This window comes from Dromiciops gliroides, chromosome 2 (assembly GCF_019393635.1).
Source record: "Dromiciops gliroides isolate mDroGli1 chromosome 2, mDroGli1.pri, whole genome shotgun sequence".
In the NCBI taxonomy this organism is placed as follows: Eukaryota; Metazoa; Chordata; class Mammalia; order Microbiotheria; family Microbiotheriidae; genus Dromiciops; species Dromiciops gliroides.
Genome location: NC_057862.1, coordinates 30,638,637 through 30,659,227, shown reverse-complemented (window position 1 = coordinate 30,659,227; position 20,591 = coordinate 30,638,637).

Sequence of the window (20,591 nt, the reverse complement as noted above, 5' to 3'; positions counted from 1 at the left end):
CCAAGAAGTCACTTAACCCTGTTTGCCTCAGTTTCCTCATCTGTAAAATGCCTGGAGGGGGAAATGACAGACCACTCCATTTCTTTTCTTTTCTTCTTCTTCTTTTTTTTTTTTGCAGGGCAATGAGGTTTAAGTGACTTTCTCAGGGTCACACAGCTAGTAAGTGTTAAGTGTCTGAGGCTGGATTCGAACTCAGGTACTCCTGAATCCAGGACTGGTGCTTTACCACTGCACCATCTAGCTGCCCCCCACTCCATTTCTTTGCCAAGAAAACCCCAAACAGAGTCACAAAGAATCAGACACAATTGAATAACAGTAACAACAAATAAACTGTGGCGTGATGAAAAGGGATGAAAAGGTTAAGTTATAAGAAATAACAGTAATGAAGAATTCAGAGAAACTTGGGAAGACTTTTATAAAATGATATGGAAAAAAAATAAGCAGAACCAGAACAAACCATAAATGGAATGGAAACCAAAATGGAAAGATTTTAGAACCCTGAGTATACAATGACCAATGATGACTTCAGAAGATTGAGGAGAGGCGTATCTCCTGAGTCTCCAGAGAGAGGTAGAGGCTGATAGCTTTAGAATGATTTGTTCCCCTTGATTGTGCTTATTTGTTAAAAGTGTGTTTTCCAAAATTATTATTACTACTGTATTTTATAAATTAATTGCTATTTATATGTTAATGGCTATTATACCAGTTTTCCCAGTAAGCATTGATTATTAAGTGATATTGGATATCAGTAAAGTATTGACCACCTTTCTCCCTAACTTCTTATACCTACATAGTCCTAAGAGTAAGAGTGGGCACCAAGAGAAATCATTCTGAGCCAAGGGAGAAGGTCAAGAGAGAGCAAAAAGAGAGTGCGACCCTGGCATGGTCAAGGGTTTTATCTTCTTTAGATAGAGGCGGGTCATTATACATTGATCAAAGCTAATTGGTTAGCATCATTCAATTTCCTTGGTTGACATGACTTGAGGGTGGTCTAAATTAAAATGAACTCTACCTAAGACTTTAGTGAAAAGTATGCAAAAAGACCCTGGCTGAAGGACAAAAGCCAGGTCTATGTGTGGTTTGATCCCATTAGTTCACTGAGCTAGACAAAAGAATCAATCTCCATTTCTTTTGTTCCCTTAGGTTTATTCCAGATAAGATTTGCTTGAAGTTCCTCAAGAACTGGAGTGGGGGTGGGAGGGAGGGAGAAAGGACTGAAACTGATGTCTGGGTCCCCCCAAGAAATTCATTATTGAGCTGCTAGGTGGCGTAGTGGATAAAGCACTGGCCCTGGATTCATGAGCATCTGCATTCAAATCTGGCCTCAGACACTTGACACTTACTAGCTGTGTGACCCTGGGCAAGTCACTTAACCCTAATTGCCCTGAAAAAAATCATCATTAATAAGTATTTTCTCACAAAAGGGTGAGTAATATTACTAGGGGAAAGAGAATAGTCAGTGGGAAAGAGCAGCAATGTGAAAATGGTGAAAAGTTCATCAAATTTAAAAAGAAAAAAATGGAAATCCTTGGCAACTTAGTTAGAACAGTTTTTGTTAGGGCAGCTAGGTGGCGCAGTGGTAGGGCAGCTAGGTGGCGTAGTGGATAAAGCACTGGCCTTGGATTCAGGAGGACCTGAGTTCAAATCCAGCCTCAGACACTTGACACTTACTAGCTGTGTGACCCTGGGCAAGTCACTTAACCCTCTTGCCCTGGGGGGGAAAAAAGAATAGTTTTTGTTGAATAGGTAGGTAGGGTTGGAAGATGAAAAGCTAGAGTGTAATAGTGTTGAAAAGTCAGTGGGGGATAGGAACTCAGTATTTGACAAAAACTGCTCGGAAAACTGGAAGATAGTATGGCAGAAACTAGGCATAGACCAACATCTTACACCTTATACAAAAATAAGGTCAAAATGGGTTCAAGATTTAGACATAAAGGGTGATACCATAGATATATTAGGAGAGGAAGAAGTAGTTTACCTCTCAGATCTATGGGGAGGAAAACAATTTATGTCCAAACAAGAAATAGGGAATATTACAAAATGCAAGATGGAGAACTTTGATTACACTAAATTAAAAAGATTTTCTACAAACAGAAGCAATGCAACCAAAATAAGAGGGGAGGCAGAAAGGTGGGAAACAATTTTTACAGCCAATATTTCTGATAAAGGCCTCATTTCTAAAATATATAGGGAACTAAATCAATTTTATAAGAATGTAAGTCATTCCCCAATTGAGAAATGGTCAAAGGATATGAACAGGCAGTTTTCTTTTTTTAAAAGTATTGTATTATTTTCCAGTTACATATAAGGATAGTTTTCAACATTTGTTTTCATGGGGTTTTTAGTTCCAAATTTTTCTCCCACTCTCCCTTCCCTCCCTCCTCCCTAAGATGGAAAAGCAGTCTGATATAGGTTATATTTGTACAATCACATTAAACATATTTCTGCATTAGTCATCTTGTGAAAGAATCAGCACAAGGGAAAAACCTTAAAAAAGAAGGGGGAAAACCAGCCCAAAGTAGAAGCAGTATAGTTCAATCTGCATTCAGAATCCACAGTTCTTTTTTCTGGATATGGAGAACATTTTCTATCAGGAGTTCTTTGAAATTGTTTTGGATCATTGCACTGTTGAGAAGAACCAAGTCTATCACCACTGTTCATCACACAATGTTGCTGTTACTGTGTACAATGTTCTCCTAGTTCTGCTCCTCTCAGTCAGCATCAGTTCATGTAAGTCCTTCCAGGTTTCTTTGAACTTCTCCTGCTCATCGTTTCTTACAGCACAATAGTATTCTATTACATTCATATACCACAACTTGTTTAGTCATTCCCCTATTGATGGGAATTCCCTCGATTTCCAATTCTTTGCCACTACAAAGAGAGCTGCTATAAATATTTTTGTACATATAGGAAACAGACAGTTTTCTAACGAAGGAATCAAAGCTATCTATTGCAATATGAAAAAATGCTCTAAATAATTATTGATTAGAGAAATGCAAATTAAAACAATTCTGAGGTACCACCTCACACCTATCAGATTGGCTAATATGACAAAAAAAAAAGGAAAATAATAAATGTTAGAGAAGCTGTGGAAAAATTGGAACACTAATGCATTGTTGGTGGAGCTGTGAACTGATTCAACCATTCTGAAATTTAATTTTTTTTTGTGGGGCAATTGGGGTTAAGTGACTTGCCCAGGGTCACACAGCTAGTAAGTGTTAAGTGTCTGAGTCCAGATTTGAACTCAGGTACTTCTGAAACCAGGGCCAGTGCTCTATCCACTGTTCCACCTAGCTGCCCCCTGATCCAACCATTTTGGAGAGCCATTTGGAACTATGCCCAAAGGCTTATGGGACTGTTCATACCCTTTGACCCAGTGGTACCACTGCTACATCTATATCCCGAAGAGATCATAGAAGAGGGAAAAGGACCCACATGTACAAAAATACTTATAGCAGCTCTCTTTGTTGTGGCAAAGAATTGGAAATCGAGGGAATGCCTATCAATTGGGGAATGGTTGAACAAGTTGTGGTATATGAATGTAATAGAATACTATTGTGCTGTAAGAAACAGTGAGCAGGAGGATTTCAGAGAAACCTGGAAGGACATACATGAACTGATGCTGACTGAGAGGAGCAGAACTAGGAGAACATTGTACGCAGTAACAGCAACATTGTGTGATGAACAGTGGTGATAGACTTGGCTCTTCTCAACAGTGCAATGATCCAAAACAATTTCAAAGAACTCCTGATAGAAAATGTTCTCCACATCCAGAAAAAAGAACTGTGGATTCTGAATGCAGATTGAACCACATTGTTTCTACTTGGGCTGGGGTTTTTCCCCCTTCCTTTTTGAGGTTTTTCCCTTGTGCTCTGATTATTCTTTCACAAGATGACTAATGCAGAAATATGTTTAATGTGAATGCACATATATAACCTATATCAGATTGCTTTCCGTCTTGGGGAGGAGGAAAGGAAGGGAAAGTGGGAGAAAAATTTAGAACAAAAAATCCTATGAAAACAAATGTTGAAAACTATCCTTATATGTAACTGGAAAATAATAAAATACTTTTATTTATTAAAAAAAGAAAGAAAATTGAGTGGGAGATTGTTTCTTATGGAGCAACATCTGGGTTCAAGTTGTGGAAGCACTAGGATAAGAATGATGACATGGTAGCAAAAATATCTTTTTATTATGATACAGTTAAGCTTAAATAAGGTAGGTCACATTTGCAGCAGGATGGAGAGATATCGCTAAATGGCTGCTTAGATGGGGAACTCCCACCATCATAGGCTGATTCAAGATATAGGCTTCAATGAATGAATTGAGACAGTCCCTTGTATTTATTTGGATCTCCCTTTGACCGTCTAGGTAGTTGTAACAAATATGAGATGATCTGCTGATCACTATGAGCCAGATCAGGTGTTACATAGAATTCCATTGACTGGGCCTAGACAGTGATCACTACTCTAGCTGAAATCAAGAGAGAGAGCCTTTTTTACCTGTCTTTCTAAAGCCTCCAGTGGAAAATAGGCACACTCATGCACTTTTGGTTGAGCTGTGAACTGATCTAGGCATTCTGGAAAGAAATTTGTTATTAAAATATACATACTCTTTGACCTGGCTATACCACTACTATCCCCCAAAGATATCAGGGAAAGAGAGAAGACAAGGACCCATAGGTACAAAAACATTTAGAGTAGCTTTTTTCCTAGCAGAAAAAAAAAAAAGCCTACCAGAAAAAAAACACTAGAAGCTTGGGCAGTGCCCATGTATTAGGGAATGGCTGGGGGAACATTGCATATATGAATGGAATGGAATATTATTGCATATGCAACAATGAATATGGGATGGTAGAAAGGGGAAAGGGGAAAGGGGAGTAAACATTTTTATAGTACCTATGTAATAGAGTCTATGTAGTTTTATATAATGTTAATATTCATATTAATACTTATAGGTACCATGTAATACTTATATTTATTAATAATATTTATAGAGCTTACTGTGCTCTGGGCACTGTGCTAAACAGTGCTTTTAACAAATATTTTTTTATTTAATTCTCACAACAAATCTGAGAGATAGGTGCTATCATGATCCCCCTTTGACAATGAAGAAAACTGAGGTAGAGGTTTAGTGACTTCTCCAAGGTCACATAGCTAGCAGGTGGGGAAGTTAGATTTGAATTCACGTGTTCCTGATTCCAAGCCCAGCAGTCTATCCGTTATACCACCAGCCATGTTATAGTTGTCATCAGAAGGCATGGGTTAGAATTCCAGTTCTGCTTACTACCTATATGACTTCGGGGAAGTGGTATAACTCTCTGGGCCACAGTTCCTCATTAGAAAAACAAGGGGGTTGGACTAGGTGTTTTTACTTGTGTTCCTTTTTCAGAGAGAGGCAGTTTAATCTGGATGTGAGGAAAGGTATGTTGAAATGATTATATAAGAAATTACAAAGTAAATCCATTAGATTATGTATTCCTTGAGAGCAGGGAATCTCCTTTGCTTCTTTTGCCTCCACTGAGATTAGCACCATGACTGGCACATAGTAGGCATTTAAATGCTTATTGACCATGATATATGTAGACAAAAGACATTCATATTAGAAATCAAAGGGATGCCTATCCATTGGGGAATGGCTAAACAAGCTGTGGTATATGATGGTGATGGAATATTATTGGGCTATAAGAAATGACAAGCAGGATGATTTCATAACAGACTGGAAAGACTTGTATGAACTGATGCATAGTGAAGTGAACAGAACCAAGAGAATGTTGTGCACGGTGACAGCAATGTTGTTTGATGAGGAACTGTGAATGACTTATCTCGGTAATACAACAATACAAGACAATCCCAAAGGACTAATGATGAAGCATACTATCCACCTCCAAAGAGAAAACTGATATTGATTGAATATAGACTGAAACATGCTATTTTTTATTTTATTTCTTTCATTTTTTCTTTTACTCGTTTTCTTGTACAAAATGACTAATATGCCAATGTTTTAGATAACTGCAAAAGTGTAACCTATATCTGATTGCTTACTGCCTCAGGGATGGGGGAGGGGAGGGAGAAAGGAGGGATAGAATTTGGAACTCAAAACTTTAAATAAAAATGTTTATTATAAAAAAAGAGAGACTCAGAGATCAAAGGGGAAAAGACACTCAAAAAACTTAAAAAAATTTTTTTTAATGTACTCTATTTAAGGGAGGGATGGTTCAAAAATTTTTGTCTTTCCCTACAAAGTACATCACAAAATAAATGTTCATTGTTTAGGTGAATAGACTAGAGCCCATTGCCCATTGGGGAGCACAGCCTATTTAAAATCTTCCTGCCTTTTCCCCAAGATTCAGTCTTTTCCAAGAACCTATGTGTAGCTTACTTGCTGGCTTATTTCCATGGGTGTCTATGTTTGTGTGAGCATGTGCATGAAGCTGAGTGCAATCAACAAACATTTATTAAGCACTTAGTACAGACCAGGTGCTGTGTTAAGAACCAAGGATACAAAGCAAGGTGAAGACAGTTCCAGCTCCCAAGGAGCTCACAATAATATGGAGGAGACAATATGCAAACAGTCATGTACAAACAAGACATACAGAGAGTAACTTGGAGTTAATCTCAGATGGAAGGCACAGCTATTAGGGAACTGGGAAAGGCTTTTAGCAGAAGGTGAGACTTAGAGGAAGCCAGGGAAGACAGAGATAAGGAGGGAGAGTTTCCCAGGCATGGGGGACAACCAGTGAAAATGTACAGAATCAAGAGCTAGAGTGTCTAGTGTGGGGGCAGCTAAGTGGCGCAGTAGAAAAAGCACTGGCCCTGGATTCAGGAGGATCTGAGTTCAAATCCAGCCTCACACACTTGACACTTAACTAGCTGTGTGACCTTGGGCAAGTCACTTAACCCTCATTACCCAACAACAACAACAAAAATAGAGTGTCTATTGGGAGGAATAGCAAGGAAGCTAGTATTACTGCATTGAAGAGTGTGTAGTCAGAAGTAAGGTGTAGGAAGACTAGGAAAGGAAGAAGGGTCTGGGTTGATTCAGGCCCTCCTGAATCCAGGGCTGGTGCTTTATCCACTGTGCCACCTAGCTGCGCCCCCTGGACTCACTCTTCAAGATTGATGTCTACATCACCATTTAGGGCTCTTTGGGTTTTCTGAAGGGTCAAAGGGACTTCAGTTGTTATTGGCTTGAGCTCCTAGACTTGTGTGTTGTTCTCATTGTTAATTACTAGTGATTAGGGAGGACCTCAGTTTCATTTAATTAATTAATATCAATCAGTTTTTACAAAGGGATATTTACTGCAAATATATAGCAAGAATAGAAATATAACCATTCCCCCTTCCCCCCCCCCCAGCAGCTGGAAGCACACCGTTCCCTCTACCACCTCAGTCCCTGGAGAGAGTGGGCTTAGACTTAACAGTTTCTATAAATTCTCCTCAAATTCTCTTCCAAAATTGAGGGAATACCCATCAATTGGTGAATAGCTAAACAAGTTGTGGTATATGAATGTAATGGAATACTATTGTGCTATAAGAAATGATGAGCAGGAGGATTTCAGAGAAACCTGGAAGGACTTACATGAAATGATGCTGACTGAGAGGAGCAGAACCAGGAAAATATTGTACACAGTAACAACAACACTGTGTGATGAACAATGGTAATAGACTTGGTTCTTCTCAACAGTGCAATGATCCAAAACAATTTCAAAGAACTCCTGATAGAAAATGTTCTCCACATCCAGAAAAAAGAACTGTGGATTCTGAATGCATATTGAACCATACTGCTTCTACTTTTGGGCTGTTTTTCCCTCTTCTTTTCTGAGGTTTTTTCCCTTGTGCTGTTTCTTTCACAAGATGACTAATGCAGAAATATGTTTAATGTGATTGTGCATATATAACCTGTATCATATTGCTTTCTGTCTTGGGGAGGGGGGAGGGAAGGGAAGGTGGGAAAAAAATTGGAACTAAAAATCCTATGAAAACAAATGTTGAAAACTATCCTTACATGTAACTGGAAAATAATAAAATACTTTTATAAAATTAAAAAAAAATTTCTTCCAAATTCACTCTGCTAAGGGCTAAAATTCTAGCTAAACTGTCTAAAATATCTAATGAGTGGTTGCCAATAAATTATAAGCTTTAGCAAGAGTTAGGCTTTTAAGCATTTATCAGGGAGAATAAGAATTTGGTAAAGAGAGAGAGAAAGGCCTACATTCATCTATCTATTAAAGGGAGAGCGCATTTCTAGCTCCATTCTCCACCAGAGTCCCCAGGAAAGAGCCCCAGTCAGACCGCCAGGCTCCCCCTTCTTTCTCCCACAAGCAAACGTCACTTCCTGATGCCAAAGAAAAGCCACATGGCCTTGCCCTCAAAGACCTTCACCTCATGGCGGATCTTTTCTACAGTAAGTCTCTAGCAGGTGGCGTCATTCCAATCATTACAACTCTGGATGGGTCCCCATCTCATTACCCTCTGGTCTGGGTGGAGCAGGTCACTTAAGAGCCTCATTCCTAGGGGGCAGCTAGGTGGCGCAGTGGATAAAGCACAAGCCTTGGATTCAGGAGTACCTGAGTTCAAGTCCGGCCTCAGACACTTGACACTTAGTAGCTGTGTGACCCTGGGCAAGTCACTTAACCCCCATTGCCCCGAAAAAACCCCTAACACCCCCCCAAAAAAACTAAGCACACTCTTCAGGGCAGCTAGGTGGCACAGTGGATAGAATACCAGCCCTGGATTCAGGAGGACCTGAGTTCAAATCCGGCCTCAGACCCTTGACACTTACTAGCTGTGTGACCCTGGGCAAGTCACTTAATGCCAATTGCCTCACCAAAAAAAAAAAAATAAGTAAAGAGCCTCATTCTTAATTTTCTGGCCTCTGGCAGAACCTGGCATGGACACAAGCTCCCAGACTTCTGGTCCTTCTCCTCCCCACCCTTCAAAGCTTACAAGATCATCATCATCTCCAGTCTCCATCTAAAAGCAGGAAAAAATAGACTCAAGAAAGGCACACAAGCAAGACGATGTACTTGTGGGCCTGAGGTCACTCTCTCCACCAAAGGCTTGGTCCTTGCCTCCTCCCTTGAACACAGCCAGGCATGAATGAGAACTCTCTATACCTTGGCAGGTTAATGTCTTCTCTAATGCACCCCCCACACACTTCTGTCTAGTCATTCAGTCTCTCCATTACATGGTTAGCCAACAAGAATCATTTGTAGCATTGCTGCATATTCCAACTCAGAGATCAGGGTACTATCAATACACACTATCTTGACAATTTGGAAACAGGGTCCCCAGCCTTGGTCAAGTAGAGATTGCATCTGCCAAGCACCTTTGTATTGCAAACTAGCCTTACCCATCATCCCATTAAATATATTCACTACTGAGGGTGTGACCTGGAGGACCCAAGTAAAGGGAAAAGGACTGTTGACTTGAAAAATGGTCTTTATAGAAAGGGCCAAAGAGAATTAATTGAGTTATAATTAGTGTATACCTGAGCCATATCCTTAGACTTGTCTCTCTGAAACAGAACAAAACAAAACACTACAAAGGAGAAAATAGCAAGATACCAAAGCTGAGAACTCTAACAGAGCCTGTGAGATTGAGCTCTCAGTCCATGAAAACTCAGATCTGCATTTCTGGCTGCCAAGTCTCTGGTACGACTTTAATTAAAAAAAAAATTTTTTTAAATTTAAAATTTGTGACTTGCCCAGGGTCACACAGCTAGTAAGTTGTTAAGTGTCTGAGGCGGGATTCGAACTCAGGTCCTCTTGAATCCAGGGCCAGTGCTTTATCCATTGTGCCACCTAGCTGCCTCCTTGGTACCACTTTTAAAACTTGGCACCCTCCAGAATGCTCCCTACCATCCAGAACCCTCACCCTGTGACACCTTCATCAACCAATCAACATTCAGTTAACAAGGATTTAGTAAGCATATGAGGAGTTAGCAGGGGAGAAATTCTAATAAAGTCCTGCCCAGTTTTAACATTCTGGGCATGTCATGGAGTTGGGAGATAAGAGGGTAAGCCAGCAAGGAGAGTGACTGATAGGTAGAGTGAGTGCATGGGATTATTGTCTAACAGGGCTAGAAAGGTAAGATGGGGCCACCTCATGAAGACCTTTAAATGCTGAAGGATGGAGGTTAAATTGGATTATATAGCTCTTTCCCACATCTGACCTCTCATCATTCAGAGCTATAATTAAGGATTTTTGAACTGAGGTAACGCCACAGAGAATTCCCAAGAAGGGAGGCAGAGCTTCTAAGATTCCCTAAGACTTTTGCTGGAAAGATTACCTACTCCCTGCCCCCACAAAAAAGGAAACTTTTTTTTTTGGCAGCTTCCCATTTGAACTAGTGATTGCTAACTAGGTACCAAGGCCAGTACTCTTGGCATCCAAGAAGATTGATTACTAGTGGTCAGAAAGACAATGGTGATTCTTATGACAAAAGTTTTGCATAGACATTTTTGGCAAAAGGAGCTCAAAATGAACTTGAATTTAACTCCTCTCACACTTCTCCTCCCCAGCAGTCAAATGATGAAGTCAAAACTGAAGGGATGACAGAGATTAGCTAGTCCAATTGCTTCACATTTTCCAGAGGAAAAAACTGAGGCCCCAAACAGGGGAAGTAACTCACCCAAGGTTGCAGAGCAAAGCACAATCAACTCTTTTTTTTTTTTTTTTGGTGAGGCAATTGGGATTAAGTGACTTGCCCAAGGTCACACAGCCAGTAAGTGTTAAGTGTCTGAGGCTGGATTTGAACTCAGGTACTCCTGACTCCAGGGCCAGTGCTCTATCCACTGTGCCATCTAGCTGCCCCCACAATCAACTCTTACTGAAATTCAGACTGTGTTGAGGTACAAGTCAAATGGAGCCTATTTTTTTCCCATATAAATATTTTTTTATTTTCCAGTTACATGTAGAGATAGTTTTCAACATTTGTTTTTATAAGATTTCTTGTTTCAAAATTTTCTCCCTCCCCCCTTCCCAAGACAGCAAGTAATCTGATATAGATTATATATGTACAATCATGTTAAACATATTTCTGCATTAGTCATCTTGTGAAAGAATCAGCACAAGGGAAAAACCTCAAAAAAGAAGGGGGAAAAACAGCCCAAAAGGAGAAGCAGTATGGTTCAATATGCATTTAGAATCCACAGTTCTTTTTTTCTGGATGTGGAAGAATCAGATCAAAAAGGAAAAACCTCAAAAAAGAAAAACAACAACAACAAAAACAATAGAAATAATATGGTTCGATCTGCATCCAGATTCAACAGTTTTTTTTTTATGGATTTGGAGAGCATTTTCCATCGTGAGTCCCCTGGAACTATCTTGGACCATTGTATTGCTAGAAGAATCAAGTCTATCACAGTTGATCAACACACACTGTTGTTGATACTGTGTACAATGTTCTCCTGGTTCTGTGGAGCCTATATTTTATAGACTCATAGACTCTTTGTCAGAAAATATTAAGCGAGGCAGCTGGTGGCTCAGATGGATACAGCACGGGGCCTGGAGTCAGGAAGATCTGAGTTCAAATCCTGCCTTAGATACTTATTAGTTGTGTGACCCTGGGTTAGTTGCTTACCCTCTGATTGCCTGACAAAAGGATCTACTTGAGAAGGGAATAGCACCCCATTCCAGTGTCTGCCAAGAAAACCTCATGGACAGTAGGTCCACAGGGTCATGAAGAAATCGACTGCAAACATTTATTAAGTGCCTACTATATGCCAAGTACTGTGCCAAGGAAGCAAGGTGGATACAAAGAAAGGCAACAAACAGTCTCTGCCCTCAAGAAGCTCCCAGTCTAATGGGGAGACAAGATATATGTAGGATAAATTGGAGATGATGGAAGGCACTAGCATTAAAGGGTGATCCAAAGGGGACAGCTAGGTGGCAGAGTGGATAGAGCACTGGCCCTGGATTCAGGAGGACCTGAGTTCAACTCCGGCCTGAGACACTTAACACTTACTAGCTGTGTGACCTTGGGCAAGTCACTTAACCTCCAATTGCCTCACCAAAAAAAAAAAAAAGGCGGGGAGATCCGAAAGGCTTTTTCAAGAAGGTGGGGTTTTAGTTGGGACTTGAAGCCAGAGAAGCTGGGAGGGAGAGCATTCCAGGCATGGGGAACAGGCTGCTTTGATTTAGGAACAGCCAAGAGACCAGTGTCCCTGAACTGGAGACTATGGAGTTGGGAGAATCATCTAAGAAGACAGGGAAGGTAGGAGGGGACCAGGCTGTGAGAGGCTTTGAAGGCCAAACAGAGCATTTTGTATTTGATCGTGGAGGCCACAGGTTGCCGGGCTCTGCTTCTTGGGAAAATTTAAACAGCTTGGCAGAGTCACAGCTGCCAGGGAAAGAAAAGTTTCCAGGTTGAGAGGAGCAGAGGGATCTCCAGGAATGGCTTTCTATTGTGAACTAATGAAATGGACTCCCTTCCTTCGACCCCCAATTCTCCCCTGCTCTCATTAGAGGTGGGGATAGAGTGCTAGGTCTGGAGTCAGGAAGTCCTGAATTCAAATCCAGCCACAGATATTCACTAGCTGTGTGACCCTGGACAAGTCACTTAACCTCTGCTTGCCTCAGTTTCCTCAACTGTAGAATGGGGATCAGAATAGCCCCTACTTCCCAGGGTTGTCATGTAGATCAAAGAGATAATATTTGTGAAATGCTCCCCTCCATCATACCAGAAACCCCTCCCCAGGAAGTACCAGAAGGGGTGTGGCGATAGGATTGTTATTGTTCAGTTGTATCTGACTCTTGGTGATCCCATCTGGGGTTTTCTTGGCAAAGATACTGAAGCACTTTGCCATTTCCTTCTCCAGCCCGTTTTTCAGATGAGGAAAGAGAGGCAAATAGGGTGAAATGACTTGCTCAGGGTCACACAGCCAGTAGGTGCCTGAGACTGGTTTTGAACTCTGGTCTTCCTGACTCTAGGTCCAGTGCTCTAACCACTGTGCCGTCTAGCTTCCCTGGGGATATGATAGCTGTTGTCAAATGCTTGCTAGGAAGAAGGATTAGCCTTCTTCTCTTGGGTCCCAGGGGACAAAAACTAGAGAATGGGTGGGAGCTATCCCAAAGGGGATGGGCTGCCTGGGGAGGCAGAGACACCCCCTTCATCGGGGCTCCTTGAGCAGAGGCTGGAGGACCACTTGTTGGCAGGTTGGATTCATTTTCAAGAATGAGTTCTACAAATGTTGAGATTCCTTCCATCCTGTTTCAGTCAGATCTGATCCTATGAGTAAGGCGTCAGGTTCCTGGCTGTTATACTTGGAATGTGGTCCCTCTAGTGGGGAAAATGAGGTACTGGCTTTTATTCACAGAACAGCAAAAACATGCTCTGAGTCCTAGAAATAACTCAGCTGACTATATTCAAATCCCTGAAATGGCCTGAGCCTTGCCAAATAGATTTCTGGGACCTGGATCTTTTTGTATATCGGGTTTTTTGTGTGTTTTGTTTGGTTTGGTTTGGTTTGGTGCGGCAATGAGGGTTAAGTTACACAGGGTCACACAGCTAGTAAGTATCAAGTATCTGAGGCCGCATTTGAACTCAGGTCCTCCTGAATCCAGGGCCAGTGCTTATCCACTGCATCACCTAGTTGCTCCTATATGTTTTTTAAAAGATGAAAAGTAATCCAAATGCAGACAGTGTGGAATGTAATCCACTATAGACAACCAAGTAATGGTCAGGAGAAAATAACAATCACTAATTATGACCACATTACAGCAACAAAACTTTCCCCTCAAAGGGTACTTTTATTTTTCCAGTCATTCAGTTGTGTCTGACTCTTTGTGACCCTATTTGGGATTTTCTTGACAAAGATAATGAAACAGTCTGCCATTTCCTTCTTCTACTTATTTTGCAGATGAGAAAACTGAGGCAAACAGAGTTAGGTGACTTGCCCAGGATTACATTAGTAAGTGTCTGAGACCTGATTTGAACTTTCCTCTTCCTGACTCTAGGCCCAGGGCCCTAACCACTGTGCTACTTTTATTATGTATATGAAAGATAGCTAGGCAGCTCAGTGGGTAGAGTTCAGATTCAGCCTCGGATACTTACTAACTGTGTGACCCTGGAAAAGTCACTTCACCCTGTTTACCTCAGTTTCCTCATCTGGAAAATGAGCTGGAGAAGGAAATGGCAAACCACTCCAGTATCTTTGCCAAGAAAAGCCCAAATGGGGTCCAGAAGAATCAAAGATGACTGAAAGGGTTCAACAACAGCAAATTAATTTCCAAGTCCTTTCTCCTATTAGAATGTAAACCCTGCTAGAGCAGGGACTGTTTTTGGTTTCTCTGTCTTCTTTAGATTCTGCAATACTTAGCACTGTAGTACTTGATAAGCACTTCAAAATGCCTGTTAATTGACAAATTAAATGGAACAAGACTCATGTTTTCTACCCTGTGGGGGTGTTGTCAGGAAAGTATACAGTGGAAAGCATCACAGAAATAGGAGCAGTTACTATTGTCCAAAATGTAAACTTGAGGAAACAGGCTGGGGAGGGGGGATGGGAAAGAGTGGCTTGCCCAAGGTCATGTTCATGTGATACTTAGTGATAAATCCAGAAATTGAACTAGGATCTTGTTACTTCAAGCCCAGTATCTTGCCCCCCCCTTCCCCCCCCCCATTATATGCTACTGGCTATTACTAGAATCTACTTTTTTGTTACTCAAAATCATAGGGTCGTAGATTTAGAACTGGAAAGGACCTCTCAGGTCATTTGTTCCAACCATCTAAAGTCCCAGATGACCAGAATCTCCCTGTGCACTCGGACTTTAGAGGTAGTCATCTTAGGCCAATCGGTATTTGTTTGAGACCTTTTAACTGTATCTGAAACACATGGTGATTTCCATCCTTTGCTTGAACACCTGTAGTCAAGTCAACAAGCATTCATTAAGCACCTACTGTGTTCCAAGCATTATGCTAAGCAAGCACTGGGAATACAAAGAAGGCAAGAACTGGTCTCTGCTCTCAAGGATTTCACAGTCTAATGAAAGAGGAACCTACTCGTTCTGGGGTTGACCTATTTCACTTTTGAATAGTTCAGATAAACCCTTCCATATACACAGGACTAAAAGGGAAGACCGTACATGAGAGTGTGAACCTCTTTTTATTACAGCTTCCTTTGAATTTTAAGAATTTAAATATTTACATTTTATATATATGAATATGTAATACCTTCAACATGTAACTTTCAAAGCTGTCCTGCTTGTTTAGGATTCCTCCTGGTCTTTTTTCTGTTTTCTTCTATTTGTTTCAATAGCATGTTTCAGTGACCTTTAAAAAAAAACACCCACCTTTTTGCAAGCCCTTAGCTCCCCACTTGTTTCTCTCCATTCTCTCTAGAATCCTTTGATAAAAGGGGTAAAAACAAACCTTTATAATAGATATGCATATTTAAGTGAAACAAATGCATGCATTGGTCATGTCTAAAAATGTAATTCTAGTCTGCCTGGAGTCTGTCATCTCTCTGTCTGGAGGTAGGTGGCCTGCTTTGTCACTTGTCCTCTGGCATCTTTGGTTGGCCATTGCACAGATCAGAGTTCTTGCATCTTTCTTTTTTTTATCATAAAAGTATTTTATTATTTTCCAGGTACATGTAAAGATAATTTTCAACATTTTTTTTTGTGAGGCAATTGGGGTTAAGTGACTTGCCCAGGGTCACACAGCTAGTAAGTGTTAAGTGTCTGAGGCCAAATTTGAACTCAGGTCCTCCTGACTCCAGGGTCGGTACTCTATCCACTGCACCACCTAGCCGCCCCTCAACATTTGTTTTCATAAGATTTTTAATTCCAAATTTTTCTCCTTTCCTCCCTTCCCTTCCCTATTCCCAAGACAGAAAGCAATCTGATATAGGTTATATATGTACAATTGAGTCTTGCCATGTTGTTTTTACAATGTTACTGTTGTACAAATTGTTCTGCTGCTTCTGTTTGCTCTACTCTTCTTTGGTTCATACAAGTCTTCCAGTTTCTGAGAGATTACCTCATTTCTTATGGTATAATACTATTCCATCATATTCATATGTAAAGGCAAGGGAAAGAACAGACATAACTGGAAAGAATAAACAAAATAGGGACAGAACCAATAAAGGGGTTTTATGTCGGCCAGGGTGGGGAGAATAGGCTACTTGTGCTTGTTTTCTCACGCCATCTGGAGGCTTTATTTTTATCCTATACAGTGGTGTCTTGCTTTTAGATACTATTTACAATATTAAGAATAGGTCCGGGGCAGCTAGGTGGCAAAGTGGTTAGAGCACCGGCCCTGGATTCAGGAGTACCTGAGTTCAAATCCGGCCTCAGACACTTAACACGTACTAGCTGTGTGACTCTGGGCAAGTCACTTAACCCCAATTGCCTCGCTAAAAAACAACAACAACAACAAAAAGGTCCAAGTAGCCCTATGTTTTCTAGAGTTTTAATTTTTTTTAATTAAATTTTTTTTTTCTAGAGTTTTTAACAGAAACAAGTGGTGGCTTTTGTCAAACCTTTTTCTGTTGACTGTAATGATTGGAATGACGCCACCTACTGGAGACTTGCTGTGGAGAGCTCCACCATGAGGAAAATGCCTCAGAGGCATTGTGGCTTTTCCTTGGTGTCAGGAAATGACGTTTGCTCATGGGTGCTGTCTATCAAGTCTACCAGCCAATCAACTGGAGGAGCCTCCTATGGTCTGGGAGGAGACAGGAAGGAGGAAAGGGAGCCTGCGCAGAGAGCGCTGGCCTTTTTGGCTTTCGGACTTGATGGTGGTGGTGGCAGAGGACTTCACAGGAAATTTGAGGAAAGATGGGAATGCCAGGCTGTTAGAATTCTGTTCTCAATCTTTTTCTTTCTATTTTCCAATAAACCCTTAAAAACCTAAACTCGTTTTATCAGTGATTTTTAGTCAGTTTCCCCCAAACTGGGGGAACACATTAGAATCCACATTTAGAATCTTAAATTACACATGATAGACCATGTGTTGATTATTTTATTATTTCGTTATCAACTTAGTCTATTATGCATTTATATTTTCTTATGTCGAACCAACCCTGCCCTCCTGATATAAATCCAATTTGGTATTTAATCTTTTTTTTTTTTTGGTGGGTGGTGTATAATCTTTTAAATATGTTGTGGTAACTTCTTTAGTAATATTTTACTTAATATTCTGCATCAATATTCTTTAGGAATATTGGCCTGTAGTTTTATTTTTCTTTGTCATCTCTTCCTGTTATAGGCATCAAGATCATATTTGTACCATAGAAATTTGCCTCTATCTTTTACTACCTGTGTGACCTTAGGCAAGTCATTTCATTTTCCTGAGCCTCAATTTCTCATTTGTAAAAGGAAAAGTTGGACTAGGTGGCCTCAGATCTCTTCCAGCTCTAGATGCATAATTCTTTCTGAGATTATCCACTATGATCCCTCCCCATTTACAAGGGCTGGAGAGTAACTTACTCAAATTCACAAAGCTCAATGCCTGGTACATAGTTTTTAATAAATGCTTGTTAATTGACCAGAATAGTAATGAAACCATCTGGGTTTACTAATTCTATATCTATATCTACTATTTTTTCCACTAACCCAAAATTAGGGCCAGTGACAGAGAACTGGGCTTGGATTTCTGATTTCGAGTCTTTACTTTGCCATAATACGTGTGCCCTAGGATAAGTCACTTTTCTGGCCTTTAGGTTGTTTTTTTTTTTTTTAATCTATAAATCCATAAAATGGCAGCAGCGGTGGGATGGTGGGGGTGGAGAGAGTACCCTTTTTGTCTTGCCTAGCTCCAAGATCCTACCATTCTAAATGTCTGGTTCCTTATTTCTGCCATGGGGATAGTAACATCAATCATGGCACCTTCTTATTTCTCCAAGTGAAGATGAAGGTGATCTTGAGCTTTGCTATAGCATGTAAATGACATTATTTTGTTCCATTCATATATAGGACCCTAGTTGAAAACACATCTACCTCCTCATAGGTCAACAACGCATCAAAGATCTGTGATTTTGTCAGTGTGAAAATTTCCTCCAGCAATACACATTGTGAGCCATCTATAACTTCATAACTTGGCAGATTAATCTTCGAGAGTTACTTGAGACTCAGAGGACTTGTCCATAGTCACACAGCTAGTAAGTGTCAGAAGCAGGATTTGAATCCAGGTTGTCCTGATTCCAAATTCAGCCAACAAGCTTTATTTTTTTTGTGTGTTCTCTTAGAATAATAACTCACATTTACTCAGCTGTTTAAGGCTTATATAACATTTTCCTCATTTATTATCCCATCTTACAGATAGGCAGCCTGAGGTTCTGAGAAATAAAAAACAATTTTGCCCAGAGTCAAACAGCTAACCTGGAACCTTGGACTTTCCTGACTCCAACTGCAAGGCTCTTCCCTCTACTCAGAGTTAACTCACAAATAATTTAGGCTTGATGTTTTCTGCCTCTAAAAACTATGTTGAGTTTATTTTTGGTATGCTTATATGTGTATATTCTTATATTATATTTATATACAATATATCACAATACATCATATATATTATTGTATATATTATATCAATTATATTACCAATATAGCATCATTAGTTAATTAATAACAATAATATAATAAATAACATTATATAATATAGTTATATTATTTTATATACTTGTATGTGTAATGATTGGAATGATGCCACCTGCTGGAGACTTACTGTAGAAGAGTTCTGCCCATGAAGCGAAGGTCTTTGAGGGCAAGACCAGAAGTCTTTTCTTTGGCGTCAGGAAGTGACGTTTGCTTGTGGGAGGAAGAAGGAAGAGACTGGCGGCTCAGTCTCATTCTCTTTCCTTTGGACTCTGGTGGAGAGTGGAGCTAGAAATGCACTCTCCCTTTAATGGATAGGAATCTAGGCCTTTCTCTCTCTCTTTACTAAATTCTTATTCTCCTTAATAAATGCCTAAAAGTCTAACTCTTGCTAAAGCTTATAATTTATTGGCGGCCACTCATTAGATATTTTAGACAGACTAGCTAGAATTTTAGCCTTTAACATATGCATATATTTTATAGTATATAATGTATTTATATATTATATCACAATACAGTACATATTACTGTATACAATATTATATCAATTATATTAATAATATAATATCAATGATTAATATTAATAATGCAATAAATAGTATTATACATTATATTTTATATACTTATATGTGTATGTTGTCTCCAGAGCCAGATCATAAGCTCCCTGAGGACAGGGTCTGTTCTATTATTGTCTTTGAATCTCAGGTACCTATCGTGTGCTTAGGGCATAGCAGGTGCTTAATGCTTGTTGATTGAGTGATGCCAGGAAAAAAACTTCAAAATACTTTAGGCTTTATCAGAAGTGTCCTTGCTAGGGCAGCTAGGTGGTTCAGTGGATAAAGCACTGGCCCTGGATTCAGGAGGACCTGAGTTCAAATCTGGCCTCAGACACTTAACACTTACTAGCTGTGTGACCCTGGGCAAGTCACTTAATGCCAATTGCCTCACCAAAACAAAACAAAAACCCAACCCAAAAAAACAACAAAAAAAAGAAGTGTCCTTGCTGTCCTAGGAAGTTGGGAGCTCCCCTTCAAGGGAGGTCATCAAGCAAAGACCCGCCCAATGATCACTTGGCAGTTATACTGTAGTGGGGGTAGGGGGAGGATTCATTTTGAGTAACTATTGGATTAGAAGGCCACTGACATCCCTCCCAGTTCTAAATATGGTGATTCTATACAATAGAATCCCCATTCTCCAAGCTTTCAGTGGATTTCTCTTGGGGTCCAGGGACTCTTGGGTTTTGTTCTGTCTCCAGCACATAGCACAGGGCCTGGGATGAAGTAAATGATCAATTAACATTGTTTAAGCACCTCTGAAATCCCAGGTACTGCAGAGAATACATACACAAAGATGAAAAGAGGAGTTCCAATGGTAAGACCTTAAGCAATTTACCAAATACCAACCCCTTAGCAGAGCAAGGGCAAGACACCCAATCTTCCTCTTTCCGCTGTATGCAAAACTGCAAAGGGTCAGTCAGGTGGAACCTCTTTTTGCAGATGGAGAAACTGAAGGACAGTCATGAAGAGGAGGGCAAAGGTGAATTAAAACTATAATATCCTATTGTCATAGAGCAACTAGGTGGTGCAGTGGATTCCTGGAGTCAGGAAGACCCAAGTTCAAAACCAGCCTCAGACCTTACTAGCTATGTGACTGCAAGTCAATTAACCCTGTTTGCCTCAGTTTCTTCATCTGTAAAAGGAGCTGGAGAAGGAAATGGCAAACCACTCCAATATCTCGGCCAAGAAAACCCTAAATGGGATCATGAAGAGTTGTATACAACTGAAAAATGACTGAGAAACAAAATTGTCACAGTATATGTGTGGAGCTCGGGTCTTAAGAGAGCATTGAATTTAAGGAGAATTGAATCAAATCAAGATGATTTAAGTTCAAATCTCAGCTCTGCCATTGACTGTCCATTTCCTTCTCTATAAAATGCATGGTTTAGAGTAGGCAGCCTTAGTGCTCTCTTCCAATTCAAGGTCTAACATCCTACATCTGGTCATCAAAGTCAGGAGTTTGGGGATCCTAGGCTGGGGAGCCAAGGGTCCCAGGGGA